At 38.3% G+C, this 16,414-nt stretch overlaps 1 long non-coding RNA gene across 4 annotated transcripts in view; it reads left to right on the top strand.

Annotated features, from left to right (window-relative positions):
• LOC140624528 (uncharacterized) overlaps positions 1-16,414 on the top strand; it is a 268,997-nt gene that overhangs the window by 127,179 nt on the left and 125,404 nt on the right. The window lies entirely within an intron of this gene.

A 16,414-nucleotide genomic window follows, 5' to 3' on the forward strand; every position in this document is an offset into this window, starting at 1 on the left:
TATTTATTTTCCCATCTGAAGCTTTTGACCATTGAGAAGATCAACTAAGGATTACATTATAAAAAGGAACAATTCACATTTTAAAAATGTAAAATTTTTAAATGTAAAAATTTTAAAAATAAGTTATTTTATTTTTTTAAGATTTTATTTATTTATTCGTGAGAGATAGGCAGAGAGAGAGATAGAGAGAGAGGCAGAGGGAGAAGCAGGCTCCATGCAGGGAGCCTGACATGGGACTCGATCCTGGGTCTCCAGGATCACACCCTGGGCTGAAGGCAGTGCTAAATCGCTGAGCCACCTGGGCTGCCCAAGTTATTCATTTTAATTCATCATGTGCAACCCTAAAAATATGTTTTATATATTAATATGAGTTAAAGGAGAGAAAAATAAAACAAAAAAAATCCAGTGACAGATAAGGAAGGAAAGCCAAAATATCTAGCCAACAACAGGCCTGAAAGCAGATATAGAAGAACAGAGAGTGGGATGCACTAAGTATAATGCAAGAATAAACACTTGACCAAAGTGGGAGAGAAGAGAACCTACAAAGAATTGAAGGAACAAAAAGAATTGAGAGAGAAAAGAGATGGAAGGAAACGGAAGGTTGGAAATTCAGAAGTAGAGGCTCCAATGAGGCCACACTTTTTCAAGTTGGGAGCTATAGAGTAAGATCACCCGCTGATCTTGAGTTAATTACAATTTGATTAGTGACTTAACCACTGTTCAAAGATCTTCTACTTAAACCTGCTCAACATTGTTCGAAATAAATAGCAGCCAAAACAAGAATTGGGGAAGGGATTATTCTGTGGACAGTGGCAGCTGAGGTCAGAGCAATACGTGAGACAACTTAGAATCCTACTCATCAATTCTGGGCCTAGAGTTCTTACTGCTGATTTTAAAGAATTCCTCTAAATAATGTTAGGTGTATGAATGTTTTATAGATTTGATATTGTTTTTCATTGGGAGTGTGTGTCATGTCCTTTCAAAAAGTGATCTTGTCTCAAATCTTTTTGTGTCACAATAAATAAAAGTGACCCAGTGTGTAGGAGCTAAATGTTACTCCTCTTATTAGGCTAACATTTTCTAAACTGTAGATTTGACTCCAAAAAATTAATTTTATGTGTTGTGACAAGCAAAAATTTAATATGTAAATTTGAAAATGTCAGTGCATCAGTGGCAAATATTGTTTTTTTAAAAAAAAGCTTAATTCACTTATTTTTTTTTTTTTTTTTTAGAGAGAGTCTGTAAGCATGGGGGAGGGAAAGAGGGAGAGAGAGAGAAGTCTTAAGAAGATTCTTTGCTGAGCCTAGAGCCTAATGCAGGGCTCCATCTCAGGACCCTAAGATCATGATCTGAGCTGAAACCAAGAGTTGGACACTTAACTAACTGTGCCACCTATAGACGCCCCAATGGCAAATATTGTTTTGTGAAAATTTTGCTATTTATATATGTGTGGCTATTGTAGATTTCAATGCATTTCTGATTGTGGATTATATTAGCTTGCTAGGGCTGCCGTAACAAAGTATCACAAACTCAGTGACTTAAGCAACAGAAATGTATGGTCTTACAGTTCTGGAGGCTGAAAGTCTGAGATCAAAGTGTTGGCAGGATTAAATCCTTCCAGGGTTGTGAGGGATAGTTAATCCCATGCAGCTTTCCTACTGCTTTGCTGGCAACCTTTGGCATTCCTTGGCTTGTAGACACATACCCTTAATCTCTGCCATCATATTCACATGGAATTCTCTCAATGTGCATATCTTTCTGTCTATAAATTTCTCCTTTAAAAAAAAAATATTCTATTTATTTATTTATTTCGGACACAGAGTGGGGCAGGGGGTGGAGGGAGAAGCAAACTCCCTGCTGAGCAGGAAGCCTGACATGGAGCTCCATCCAAGGACTCTGTCATCATGACCTGAGCTGAAGGGAGACGTGTAACTGACTGAGCCACCCAAGTGCCCCTTCTTCTTTTATAAGAACACTGTCATATTGGGTTCAGTGACCTTAACTCATCTGCAAAGACCCTGTTTTCAAATAAAGCCATAGTCATGGACATTAGGAGTTAGGACTTCAACATCTTTTGGGGGGATTCAATTCAACTGTTAAATTGGGTTATTGTCAAAAAAGTTTGAAAGCTTCTATGTAGGCATTTCTTTTCCACATTATCTTTAAACCCTAAAACCAAGCAAAATTGTATATTGATTTCAAGATGCAATATGGTATAAAGTATACTGATTTGGGGTGGTCCTCTCTGACCCTCATAACCACTAGCAAATAATTTGTATAATTCTAATTATACTTCTTTCTATTTAAGCAGCCAATGCACATCTTTCAAGGTGTTTAGAAAGTTAATAAGGAAGCTGAATAATGACTTATAAGGCCATATTTATATTCACTTAAGCTTACTTTTTATCAACCTTTAAGGATATAGCTAATATTTATGTAATACTTTAGCCATTTATAAAAATACATTATCAAAATATAAGGTTTTTATTAATCAAATGTAATCTACAAGATTGAGTTCCTTGGGAGGATATATGTAGATGCCAGATATTTACAACTAGCTGCATGTATTTATTCCCTGATTCTTAATCACACCACTGTATGCAGTCATCAGTTTTCTGACAACCATCTGCTTAGATGTCACTCATTCCTTCCACCCCGTCTAGTTGAAATTAAAATATTGACAGAAATAATTTTTGCATGGAAAGTGGAAAAGCTAATAGGGGTGGTGAAACTAGATTGGATTTTGCATGCATTGCCCCTGACAATATTCTGACAATTTTTAGCTTGCTTCTTCAAGTCATACAGCACTATAGGAAAATAAAATATAAAGCAAAGATTTGAACAAAGTATAAGCCTGGGTTTCTTCTGATGGTCTTACAATATTCTTGAAAAGTAAAAAAAGAAAGAAAAAGAAAAGAAAACATGAGAGAGAGAGAGAGAAGGCTACTAAGCTGTAACCATCATATTTTATGGCAACTATATGAAGTTAGAAGAATGGCACTAATAGAGATAAAATGTTATTCTAGTCTTTTACAAATGCATAATGACAATAACAACAATAAAACATTAGACATGAAATAAATTTTTTAAATGGAATTGAGAAAGCATTTCAAAACTTTAAAAATATACCAATTATAAATTCATTTTGAAATTCTTAATTAACCTAGAATATTCTTTTTTGAGCATGTTTAATGTCTAAACAATCCAACCCTGAAATTCTTTTTGACCTTACCAAAGACTTTTCAGTTAAATGAAAAATTCTAAGCTTAGATTTTAGAATGTCCTTTACATTATTAAACTAAACCCTTGATTTCCTACTCTTAAAAAGCTCATAAGCTAATAAAAAAAAATTATACCACTAAGTGGTTGGGTTTATCCTCCCAAAACAAAAAGTGGTATCCCCAGGGGAGTAGAGGCTCATATGTACTTACAATTTATTTGATTTTAAAAATTGTATCCATGCAGTCAACAGATAAATCATTACATCAGGGAACTGGATTATGATGGCATACATTGACAAGGACAGGGAATGAGACAACAGAGTGAGTGGCTAGTTGAAGGAATCAGAGGAGCTAGTTGAAGGAATCAGAGGAGCCATCAGAAAAACAGAAACAAGAAAAATAAAGATCATTTCCTCTATGCTCTTTCCAAAGGCATGGGAGAGGGTTTTCCATATTTGAATCAAAATTGCCAGTATAGAGACAATCTTTCGGCAATGATGCCGGGATATCTCAAAGATATGACCAACTTCATTCCAATCTCTGGCCATATTTCTTCCTTCCTACATCTCACAATGCACACATTTCTATCTCCTATAAAGGAAAAGACATTGGTTTGGTTTTCTTTCTTTCTTTCTTTCTTTCTTTCTTTCTTTCTTTCTTTCTTTCTTTCTTTTTCTTTCTTTCTTCTTTCTTTCTTCTTTCTTTTTTTTTATTTTATTTTAAAGCCAGGGCAAGTACATCCTGAACTTCCAGTTTTGGAAAAGTGTTTCATTTCCCCTTAGATCTATTCATAGTTTTTATCATTTATAGTATAAGTTTCCATGTTAGACTATTGGGGACAAAGATGAGACAGGAGAACTCATGGCCCCTTGAGACAGGTGGGACATGTACTGTAGAAAATGGATATGATAGATGGTAGAGATAGAAGGAATGGAGAAGAAAGTGGGGTGCAGGAAAATGTTTCAAGGGGAAAGTAATATTTGGGGTTTTGAAGGTAAAGGAGAAGTTTGAAAACTTGAGTATAAGCATTTTGGGCAGAGGAAATACTATGTTCCAAAATAGCATCATGAAAAGGCTTAGCTTAGCAAGAAAGAAATTGAACATGATTAGATCAGAAAAAAAGAATGTTCATCCAGAGGATAGACATCAGATGTTGCTGTTCTAGTCTCAGTTCACCTTTCCCAAACCAGGAAGGAACTCTAACTAACACATGAATCTCAGTTCACAAACACTACCCCATTAGCCATGGCATGATCAGTCCCTGTCTAAGTTGATGAAGGCAATGGCACACATCTTACAGGACAAGCCCCCTCCATTTTTCTTTTTTATTTTCTCTCTCTTTTTTTCTTTATGATTCATTTATCTATTTGAGAGGGGAGATAGGAACAGAAGGAGAGGAACAGAATCTCAAGATACCCTTCTTTGTGCAGAGCCAGGTGCAGGGCTCGTTGCCGTGCTTGCCCCCACGACCCTGATATCATGACCTGAGCTGAAACCAAGAGTCTGACACTTTACTGACTGAGACCCCCAGGTGCCGCCAGCCTCCTCCTTTCAAGATGAGTATGACTCAAGTAGAATGGTCTATTGGCCATATGAAAACATGGACTTCAGGAGTTGGCATATATGATTAAGCCAGTGCTTCACAAGTGGATTCTACTATCAAGAATTGTGCTTATGCTAAAGATGTAGCAGGAACCAGGAGGTCATGAATTATAACTTTGTCCTACTGAAGACAGAAAAAAAAAAAAAAAAAGCTGAAGTCAAGGAAATTAAGTGACTTGCTCAAGGTCATACAACATATCGGTGAAAGAGCTGGTGCAGAAACAAAGATTTCTGGCTCCCAGGCCGCTTTCATTTCCTCTGTGCCATGTGCTGGTTCTGTCAAATGGAAGTGTTTGCTGACAAACCCATGAAAGAAATGATAAGTTCCTTGAAGAACTTTGAAGATAATAGACTTCTAATTACCTTTTCCTGAGGAATCTTGCCTTAGATTTGCACTCACTTCTGGATTTGCCATAATGTAAACTTCCCTGAGCTTTCAGAAGGGAAGCAACAACAACAACAACAACAACAACAACAAAACATTCATTCTTTTTTTAAAGATACCATTTCTAGTGCCCACTGGTTTTGACCTGGTTGAGACTATCTGATATTATCTGCGTAATTCAGGTTTATGTTGCTTTCAGCCAGGGTCCCAGTGGGAAAAGGAGAGCTCACCTACAAGGCTCAACTGAAGAGACTTCAGGGAAAGTACTATTGACAAAGAAGTGGGTGGGATTAAGGGAAACTAACACTGGATGGTGAGTCACTCCAGGACCAGCTAAGGTTGGAGAGATGTTGCCAACCTAAGTCCAAGGACGGAAGGTGGAAAAACTGCTCCTGGAATCTGGAGGGAATATTTGCAGATGTGAGATATGGCCCTCCGATGGAAACCGTGGCTATAAATATAGGAATATAAGTCATCACCAATCGGAAGCAGAGCAAGGAGGGAGCCAGGAATTATAAATACTCCAACTCCAATTTTTTTCCTGCCCTCTGATCTCCTCAGTGCCTCAATTTGATCAAACCGAACAGAAAGTCAGAGAATAAGGCCGTGCAAGGGAGTCTCCAAGGGCACAGAGAGGAACAGGATACAGTGGAGCGTGCATCTGGAGGAGAAAATGGAGAAAATTCAGGATGGGGCGAACACAAATGCATCCCAGGCCTGCCCACCCCCCACCCCCCACCCCCGGCTCTCTTCCATCCACTGGTTCCACAGTGCTTTCTGGAGGTGCCAACTCCACAAACTGCTCTGATTTCAGAAAGTTTACCTAACACTACTGGGAGAATTATGTAAATATGAATAGTTTGGCTGAGCGGTGACTAAGGAGAGAGGGAAACATGACCTCCATCTGCAAGCAGTGGTGGGAATGGAAATGATTTCCTGTGGGAACACGGCTGGTATTACTGTTAAATCATTTGTATACTGTTAAATGAGTTGTGTGCTGGTGGGGCAAAGAGGTCTTAGAACTGTGTTTGCTGGCATTCTCCCTACCTCCATCATTGTCTACAAGCATTTGAAAGGTTGAAAAAACAGCAAGAGAAGGCTCTGATTCAAGGTGATAGAACCAGGTAGAGTACAGTAAAATCGGGAGAAAGATATTGTAAGAAAAAAAACATAACATTGTTCATTGCAGAAGAAGTTAATCTTTTATTAAAATATTCTAAGGGAATAAAATATGGGAAAGCTCTTCTTTTGCATATTTAATCTCGGAGTGAACAGAACTCTAAAAACTTCCTGCTGAAGATAATCTTTGTGCAGAAAAAAAATGCACAGTTTATTTTTTGTTTGCATATGTAACAAGCACACTTAGCAACATTAACAAGCTTCAGCAAGCTTCACGTTTAAGATTCGGCTAATTGATATTTACTTTTATTATCTGAATATGGTTTCTGATACGAAACATTTTTAGATCTCTGAAGATAAAAATTCTTTTTTTCCCCTTCTGGTAAAATGCTGAATATGTAGTTTAAAAAACGTAATAAAAATTTTATGAAAAGGGGTTTTGATATTAGGCTTGTTTTCAAGGAATATATTGAAAGCATAGCATAAGGCTTCCTTTAAAAATTTCAATTAAGTTAAGCATATATTGTGTATCCACTAAAGCTAATATTTTTCAAGTTTAAGAATTCTCTACCTAGCCTGACAAATTCTAGTGGACAAAAACTACGTCTTATATTTTATTGTTTCTCCTACACACCCAGCATTGTCCTTAAGCATAAGTTATGGTATAAAATTCCATCAGACAATGTTGTGCGGTCGCAGCAATACTTCCTATTATGGACCAGACCATGTCTGATGCTGCTCTGAGCACATGATGTTTTCCACCCATTTACGACTCTTGAAACCTTCATGAGACATTTCTGTCTCCTGTGGAAGGGGATACTAAGGCTGGAGAAGCTAGATGCTTTGCTCAAGATAATGCAAGTGGTTAGTGGCAGGGCCAGCATTCAAATCTGAGAAATAGAATGCCAGATTTTGAGTTTTTAACAATAACACCATACTATTTTAAAGACAAAGATAAGGTGGGGCCAGAACATAAGGAGCCTTATATGCCAGGACAGTCGGTTGTCAACTGAGAACCACTGCAGGTTTCAACACAAGAAAGGGCCACGATCAAATTTCTCTTTTAAGAGGAATATTGTGTCTTTTTTTAAGGTTCAGTGAAGACGGACAGAAAAACTGCCTTTTTAGTTCCATGCACCGTTGTTTGTTTTTTTAAGATTTTATTATTTATTTGAGAAAGAGAGAGAGAGAGCGTGTACACAAGCAGGGGGAGGGAGAGGGAGAAGCAGACTCTTCAATGCGCAGACAGCCCAAGGTGGGACTCGATCCCAGGACCCAGAGATCATGACCTGAGCCCAAGGCAGCTGCTTAACCCACTGAGCCACCCAGGTGCCCCCATTCCATGCACTGTTTACTTAACATTCATCCTGGGGCTAAAATAAGCTATGCTGAAGAGAATAAACAGAGTTAATTCTATAATTCATTGGTTTTTAAACCATTTTTAAAAACCTTTGCCTCAACAATATTTCCCATGGACACTGAATATGAAAAATATATGGAATGGTTTAAAATACCTTATTCTTATGATTCTGAGAGGAAAGAGTAGTTTCTGAGAATAGCACTGATAGAAAAGTAGAAACCACGACCCACTTTCTCAATGGCTGTTCCTCTCCCTCTGCATACATCATGCCCACTGACAAGGACTTTACTCACCAGGGCAGGACAACTGCAAACTTGTCAAAGACTTCTTTCCCTTTTCTCATGGATATAGTAGAGTGGGGTTTGGAGAGGGTGGGAGGGGCCTCAGTATCACAGCTGCTTAGAGTCAGGTCAGTGGAGCTTCCATCATCTTCAATGCATGGAATTCAGCACCCAAGCAGCAAATCGGGAAGAGGGAAAGCATGGAGAAGGCACACCACACTGAAGTGCTTCACCCCCAAGGGACAAGTCCTGTCAGCTTCCATTTTATTGGTAGGACGGAGGCCCAGGGCTCCACCCTGCTGCGAAGGGCTGGCAGCTGTAATGTAGGAAGAGGAAGGATGCTGGGTGCCTATCTCTGCCACAGCAACTGCATTAGAAATTGAAATGGATTCGAAATGGCATCACTCAAGTTAAAGCAAAGAGTAAGTGGCCCCGTGAGGCATGGCTTCTAAGATGTGGAGCTAGGACTTGAACTCAGACTGTCTAACTGCAAACTCCACGCTCAGAACTGTGAGTGCCACAAGGGGAATACACTCGCTGTGTGTCCTGGCCTTTTGAGGACAGAGTAGCTGCGACAGTGATAGGTGGCCATCAATCTCTGGTCTTCACTTGGGAGCACAGGTCGACTGTTCAATAAATGTCAGTTATTTTTATTATTGTATTAGGTTTCCAATAAAAGGTAACATTTTGGAAATGATTTTAAAGGAGATGGGCCATTTGACAAATGGGAAGTTAATGTGAATGGGACTTCTTCCAAAGTCATTAGAAGGCTTTTAAAAAAGGTACAAAGACTGGAAAAATGAATGAAAGGTGACTGCGAGGGGCTCATGAGCCTGGAGTGGGAAGAAGGATTTTTGCGCTCCGCTTATTTGCTCCTTTTTACCTTCTTTTTTTTTTTAAGATTTTATTTATTTATTCATGAGGGACACACAGAGAGGCAGAGACACAGGCAGAGGGAGAAGCAGGCTCTCTGTAGGGACCCCGATGTGAGACTCGATCCCAGGACCCCGGGATCACGACCAGAGCCAAAGGCAGAGGCTCAACCACTGAGCCACCCAGGTGCCTTCCATCTTACCTTCTGAGAGGCTTCTGGCCCTTGTCCTTCCTTAACTTCAACCGTCAATCAATGTCGGTTTTATTTGATCTGGGCAAAATACTCTGATGCTTGAGCCTCAGATTCCTTATCTTTAAGAAGAGAAAGTATGAATCACATCATTTCCACAGCTCCTGCTAATGCTGTGGTTCTTCAAAATATCTGAAATTCTAGGGTCTCAGTAACTACTAATTTTTAAAAATGTTTCTTTTGCTCTCTCAGTTTTGGGCAACCTCAAGCTGTGTGTCAGATTATTTGAAGATATAAATGTTTATGTTCTGTATATGTAGGTGTTAATTGCAAGTCTGACTTTAAATAGTTTGATATAAACCTATATTATACCATTAACCTTTCTCTTTACACATTTTCATCGACTTTCTGTTTTGTTTACAGGGTGAGGTTTTCACAGTGGAATTTGGCAATGGGATCATGGAAAATCTTAGGATTTAAGGACATCCATAGGAAATATGAGTGGGAGTGTGTTTTCCTGAAGTTAATGATAACAATTTAAAAATTAGACTGACAATAATGTTAAGAAATGGCGTGCTTTATTGATGAAAGTTTCTGCGGATATTTTAATAGAAGATAAAAATTAGAAATACAATTATTTAGACCTTGGCTGTGAAAAGAAAACAGTATTTCATCTATTTTCTGTATTTAAGAAACAGAACCGTTTTATCTATTAAATTAAACTGGAGCATGCTATCATCAACCTAACACACACAAAAAGAAGTCTATAAAAACTTCAGTCATTTTCATCTCAGCATGATGACACCCCCCTGTGAGGTTTATAATTCTCAATTAAAATGAGTAATTCAATGAAAGAACAAGTCCCATGAGGGAAGATGCCAGGAAGGAATCCTAATGTTAAAGAAATATTTTCCCATGGTAAGTCTGTTATGGTTCGTGATGCTGCTAACATACCTATGCCCACAGTCTTGGATTTCATGTTAATGAGGTAGTGCTAAAAATAAATTCAAGAACAGAAATTTAAAATAGCTACTTTTGTATGACTAATCACATTGCTTTCTATTACAATCGTCCTATCTGATGAATACATCTTTTGGTTATTTATATTATTAATAGTAGTATAGGTAGTACCAGATTCATTGAAGCTATGAATTGTTCTGCTTCTGATTCCATGGGTCTTAGTTTGTGTCTGCTATCTTTCTGCCATTTTGCTAGGGTTTGCCATAAATGTCTAATTTATTCCTCAGAATAATCCTATAATGTTTGAGGAAGTGAGGTGACTTGGGGAAAGTCGCACATGTTAGGAAGTGTTCAAGACTGGAACTGAAATCTTTTGAAAGTCTCTTTCTATATAGTTGGACATTGGCCTGTTTATTTTTTACATCTTCAACTGATGGCTTTGCATAGCTTGAACATTTTGAGTGCATAGGACCCGGATCAAATGTGAAGATGAGATCATGAATATCATTGGATTACAAAGAACACTTGGAGGGACCAGCTTTACAACTAAGTAGGTAGAGTTGCAAGACTAAAGGGTCAAGCACCCTCCTTACCAGCCTGCCAGTAAGTAAATTTCTGTGGCTCTAGGTGTTCTGTAGTGGTCAAAGCCCTACAATGCAAAAGTGCTTTCTAGGACAAGGACATTATGGTCTTAGCCATTAATACCTTAGTCTGAGTTATTTTTTAGATCTTACCTCCAAATAGAGCCAAAGGGCATGGGATATAGGACAGAGGAATTACAATAGTTAATTTAGAGTCACAGACGTGGGGGATGCTTGAAAGTGAACAGCTAAGAGGACACTAAGATGGGTTTCTCTCTTGATCACTGCTAACACATATAGCATCTTTCTCCAAGTTTATAAAAGTTTTCCTATCTGAGAATAAATTATTTTTAAAAACCCCACTCATTCTAGGTGGTAGAATTACTAAAAGATACCCCCCCACACACACACACACACTTCCCCAAATAATGTAGCCCCAAGCTAAGGCACAAGAGTTGGTGAGGAAGTCTGAGTTGGACTTCAGCTGTATGTATTCCATTTGGCAGAGTACTTTTGTGCACAACTCCTACAACCTTCCTTGGCAGCTCCAGATTTCCAATTACATTGCATGAGGTCATAGGGCCCTAGAAAGCGAAAGAAAAATACGTTCATTATAGAATTGAGAACCAACTTTATTTAAGACTGAAACTTACTTTGGGGTAACTTGGTGTCAAGGAACTCTAGCAGCATTACACCACAAGAGGCTCACGGAGGCTCCACTCTATAGGGTGGGAGCTGGGATTAATGTGGAAAATATGAGATTTGACCTAGGCAGAACCATGGTTATTTAAAGATGTCAAGGTGATCTCCCTATAATACTGAGCCTAGAAAAGGTTCTAGGTGCTTTTAGTTCTTTATCAAAGGGATATCAATTATGGTGGAATTTGAGGCAATCTGTAAGGACTACTTTATAGCAGTCTATAAGGAATTCAGAATTTTTCTGGAAAGAGGATGTTATTTTAATTTCCAAGTAGGGAACCTCATGTTTCTCTTTAGACATTAGTTTTGAACCATTTAGTTAACAATAGTATATGTCAATATATTCTTTTGCTATGTTTATACTGTTAGCAGCTGTAGTCACTATGAAACTGCTATAACTTGTACTAAAATTTTTGAGGGGGATCCCTGGGTGGCGCAGTGGTTTGGCGCCTGCCTTTGGCCCAGGGCGCGATCCTGGAGTCTCGGGATCGAATCCCACGTCGGGCTCCCGGGGCATGGAGCCTGCTTCTCCCTCTGCCTGTGTCTCTGCCTCTCTCTCTCTCTGTGTGACTATCATAAATAAATAAAGAAAAAAATCTTTAAAAAAAATAAAAATAAAAAATAAAATTTTTGAAAACACAGAAATACCAAGAATGAAATAGAATTGAATTTCAATCGCACTAAGAGACACAAGTCTCATCCCACTCTTGTATTGACTTCATTTGTGTCTGCCATCGTCTTCCTTCCTATTTAGTTAAAGTCAGAAGGATGTCGTCTGTGCTCAAGATGAGGAAGTGTGTGCAGACCAATATCAAGGCCAGTCCAGGCTGTGAGTCTTTGAGCTGTTTTGGTTCCTTTTCAGATTTCTTGGTCCCTGGTAGCCATACATTCTGTCCAATCTTAGCAGCACTTATCTCTGATGACCAGTTTGTTGATGATCAGTTGGTTTTTACTAAGGCCTTTGGAGAAATAACGAGGGCCAAATTCTTCGAATTGCTTTGATTCTTTCTATAAGATTCTTCAGTGATATCCTTCTTCAATGCTCTGGGAGCAAAGCGGTCAGGCTGCAAGTATGCACACAGCTTCCTTAATCTCAAGTAATTCATTTTTTCAATCTGCATCTCAGACAAATACTGAGGGCCCCTTCCTAAGAATTCTCATCAGAATTTTGACAAAGTCTGGAGTTTTGGGGTAAGTCTGAGTGGTTATGTATTGAAATACATGGGTTGGTGGTAGAGGGTAGAAGGAAGGGGGGAATGGGGACGGGTGGGATGTTTAGACTAAAAGGGCTTGGGGGAAGAGTGAGAATATTTTTAATTTTCATTGTTCCCTGGCATCAGGACCGTTTGCAGATAAAAAGGCCAAAATAAGCATGAATTTTGTTTTAATTAACTCTCTAAGATTTGTCTACCATTTAGTTGCCCCCTCCCACCCTCATCTGTTATTTTGTTCACTTTAAGGCCATAAATATTATTAATCCACAGAGATTTCTTTCTGCTTCCCTTAGTTAATTAAAGATACACTAGAATTTATCTTGTGCTACCACCAGGAGGGCACAAAAAGTGAAATATTATATTGCTAGATAGTTCATTCATTAGCATAAAATAATCAGTGAGATTGTGTATTGGAGTTTCAAATACCTTCACCAGACTTTCTTTTAAAGGACAGATGTAATCAGTCAATGGAAGAAAATAGAAAGAGAAAGAGGGGAGAAGGGAGTAGCAAATTAAGGAGATAGGCAACCCTGAACGCACACGTTACTTTTTTAGAGATAGTTTCACTTCATTCCAGCCTGGGAAAGAGCTGTAATAACTCCCTGCCCACATATCATTAGTAAGAGACACAATGGCCAAGTCTTCCTTCATCTGTTTCAAGCTGTGTCATTCAGTCTAGAGAAGGGGGGGGGGGCACCAGGGCAGCTGTCAAAAAAAAAACCTCACTAAAATGATCATTCTTATATTTTACTTACTTTATTTTATATTAATGGTTTTATTACAAAAAGAAACTATGATGTAAACTTCATGTATCATTCACTTACAACATTTTAGACCAAACCAAGCAGAACCCAACACTAGACAGCTCCACTATTTATATTCCTCTAAGGGTAGCTCATCCTGCCCTCTTTTTCCACCCTCAGTGTTTTTCTTCCTTCAGGGAGAGATTCTATATCAGTGTTTCATTTCTCCTCTGGGTGGACTTAAAGGCCAGACACATTGATTATTAATCATTATATTGGGGTTTCTCTCCTTTCTTGACCAATGACACAATCTGCAGAGCATGATAGGTACACTGTAACTGACATCTGTACTGAAAGAAAAAAAATCAGGTTATGGCATATATATCTGCACTAATAAAAAAAGCCATCCTTCAAATCCTCCTTTTGTAAGTCTTACTAAAAAGACCACTGTGTTACAAATGCATAGGCACTGAGCCATAAATCCAGTAACAGAGACATATCTAAAAGCCCATTTTGGGACATTCTTTACTTGGACTCTTGGGACACTCCAGGCTTAACAAGAGTCACATTTTTTTCTAGGTTGTGCTGCTGATGAATACCAGGGAGAAAACTTGAAACATATGGGATTTTCCGCCCCTATTAGCTGGCTGTGCTATTTTACTTCATCTATTTTGGTGTATATCTTTATTTGTGTAAATGTCTCCACTTAACATCATTGGCCATTCATGCTTTATAAAACTCATTGGCTTTCTGGTGTCTGGGCATATATGAAGTGTATTTGTGACTATTAGTTTATCGTTTTCTGTGACAGGGCATGAAATTTCACGAGGTAAAGAATAGGAGAAATCTAGTGTAATAGTTAAAAGCATGGATTTTTATTTAAGGTGCCAAGGTCTGAATCATGGCAGTCGGCCTCCCTATATGTCTTTGGGAAAGTTATTTCACCCCTAAGAAGTTCAGGTTTCCCAGCTGTGGAATGGGAGTAATAATAATACAAACCTGGGACGCCTGGGTGGCTCAGTGGTTAAGCATCTGCCTCCCACTCAGTGCATGATCCTGGAGTTCCAGGATCGAGTCCCACATCGGACTTCCTCCATGGAGCCTGCTTCTCTCTCTGCCTGTGTCTCTACCTCTCTCTGTCTCTGTGTCTCTCATGAGTAAATAAATAAAATCTTTAAAAAAGTAATAATACAAACCTAAAGCTCAGGACCTACATTTAACTCAGGGACCGCCTCATCGTGAGTCCTCAATAAGTGAGGACATTATCACTACTATTGTCAGAATGGCCAAATCAGGATACCCGGTAAACAAGGTGTCTGTATATCTTTAAATAATTACACTGAACCCAAAGGCATACACCAATGTTATCCTGAATCCAGTGGGACATGTGGTCAACCCTTATGCAGACTATAGACAATCCCAGTATCAGCATGAGGAAATTCAATATTGAATTACTAATTTTGATACAATGTTGAGAGGCACTAATGGCAACCATAGTAAGAAACCAAGGGAGGAAGGATTTTGTTACTGTTCTTGTTGCTTATTTTCTTTTCCCTTTTTTTTTTTTTTGTTTTTTTTTTTTTGTTGTTGTTGTTGTTGAAACCTGTTTGCAGTGTTGGAGAGAAGGGTTTGTAGTCATACCTTTTAGCTTTGCCCATGTGTCCTCACATACAAGGGTAGTCTCTCCTTTGGTCACACCATCTCTGACTGTAAAGGACAATATGGATTTATGCTTAGTGACCTCTTGCAAGTTTTCTTTCTTTGCTGCAAAATTATGGGGAGCAACAACTTGATTTATTCCATTAGTTTTGAACTGTGCTGCCAATAAGTAAATTGGCTCATGGTAATCACAGTATTCACTTCAATTAAATGATCATCAATTGAGTTATTTGCCTTTTTGCATGTAATTTATTATGGTCTACTTTTCTCTTTCAATTAAAAAGTTGAAGTGTATAATTTACCTGTTTCTGGGGATTGCAAATAAGGGAACTAGAATTCTAAAATGATTATCTTAAAGATTTAACAATTAGAAATGTTTATGTTTCTTTATAGTTTGCCGACAATACATGATTAGGAAATTATTTTGTTGTATGCAATCAAAAACAATTATTTCCTTATGCAAAATCCACCTCAGGAAAAGAGAGATGAAACAGATGAGAAAACACATTTTACCTAATGATTTTCTTTCAGGAAAAATATTGCTATCATGATCCTTTTTAATTAAATAAGAATTTAGCACTTTTGCATGTGTGTTCTTAATGTCAGACTCTTTGGTTATCACACTTACACCTCTGTTATTAATGTTAGCCATGGTTTGCAGATGAGGAAAAGCTAGTTATCAATGAATAATTCAGATTCCATAACTGTCAGACCTCATTATTTTAAATAGGGCCTGGTAGTTCCAGTTGTAACCAGCTAATTGCCTCGTTTAAACTTAAACTGTTAGACTATTCCACATAATTCTGATTTTAAAAAACTTTAAATACATTTAAAATTGCTGTAGTACACGGAGCAATTTGCCTTAAATCAATCTAGAAGAACAAAAGGCATTCTGCTTGTGATGTCTTCAAATAAGAATTAAAATTTATTTTAATTGAATCCACTAGCTGTCATGAAATGCTCACTTAACATAGCATGAACAAAATGTTTTTAATTTATAAAAAAAAAAAATAGAGTGGGAAGCTGGAGACCGAACAATTCGGTTTAAAATTTGATCTCTTTTGTTTCAACATATTGCCAAATAAAAGTCCAGGACCAAATTGAATGTGATGGAAGGGATCACTGAAAGTTACTGCCTTTGCTTCCTAAATCTCTGTCACTCTGAAAACTAAAACAACTGTAACTTTACTGGTGACTTAAAAATAAATAAATAAATAAATACATAAATACATAAATACATAAATAAACCTGTAAAGCTAGTGTGGTGGCTAGAGAGGTTGAGTGGCTCATTTCTTCCATTCAGAGAAGCTGTCCAGGTTAGGAGACCTCCTCTGGGGGCCACACCTTCAGATCTGCCTCCGTGTCCACGCCAATGTGGAACCTGCCAGCTGCTCCCAGCCACCAGGAGCATAGAGGAGGGACAAGTAGGAGGAGCAGGCCGTTCCTGCAGCAAGCGCACCCAGGATGCCCATCCTCTCTCTGGGACCTTCCTCAGCTGGGCTGAAACTCTCAACTGTGCTCCTCCCA

This window comes from Canis lupus, chromosome 34 (genome assembly GCF_048164855.1).
Source record: "Canis lupus baileyi chromosome 34, mCanLup2.hap1, whole genome shotgun sequence".
Classification (NCBI taxonomy): domain Eukaryota; kingdom Metazoa; phylum Chordata; class Mammalia; order Carnivora; family Canidae; genus Canis; species Canis lupus.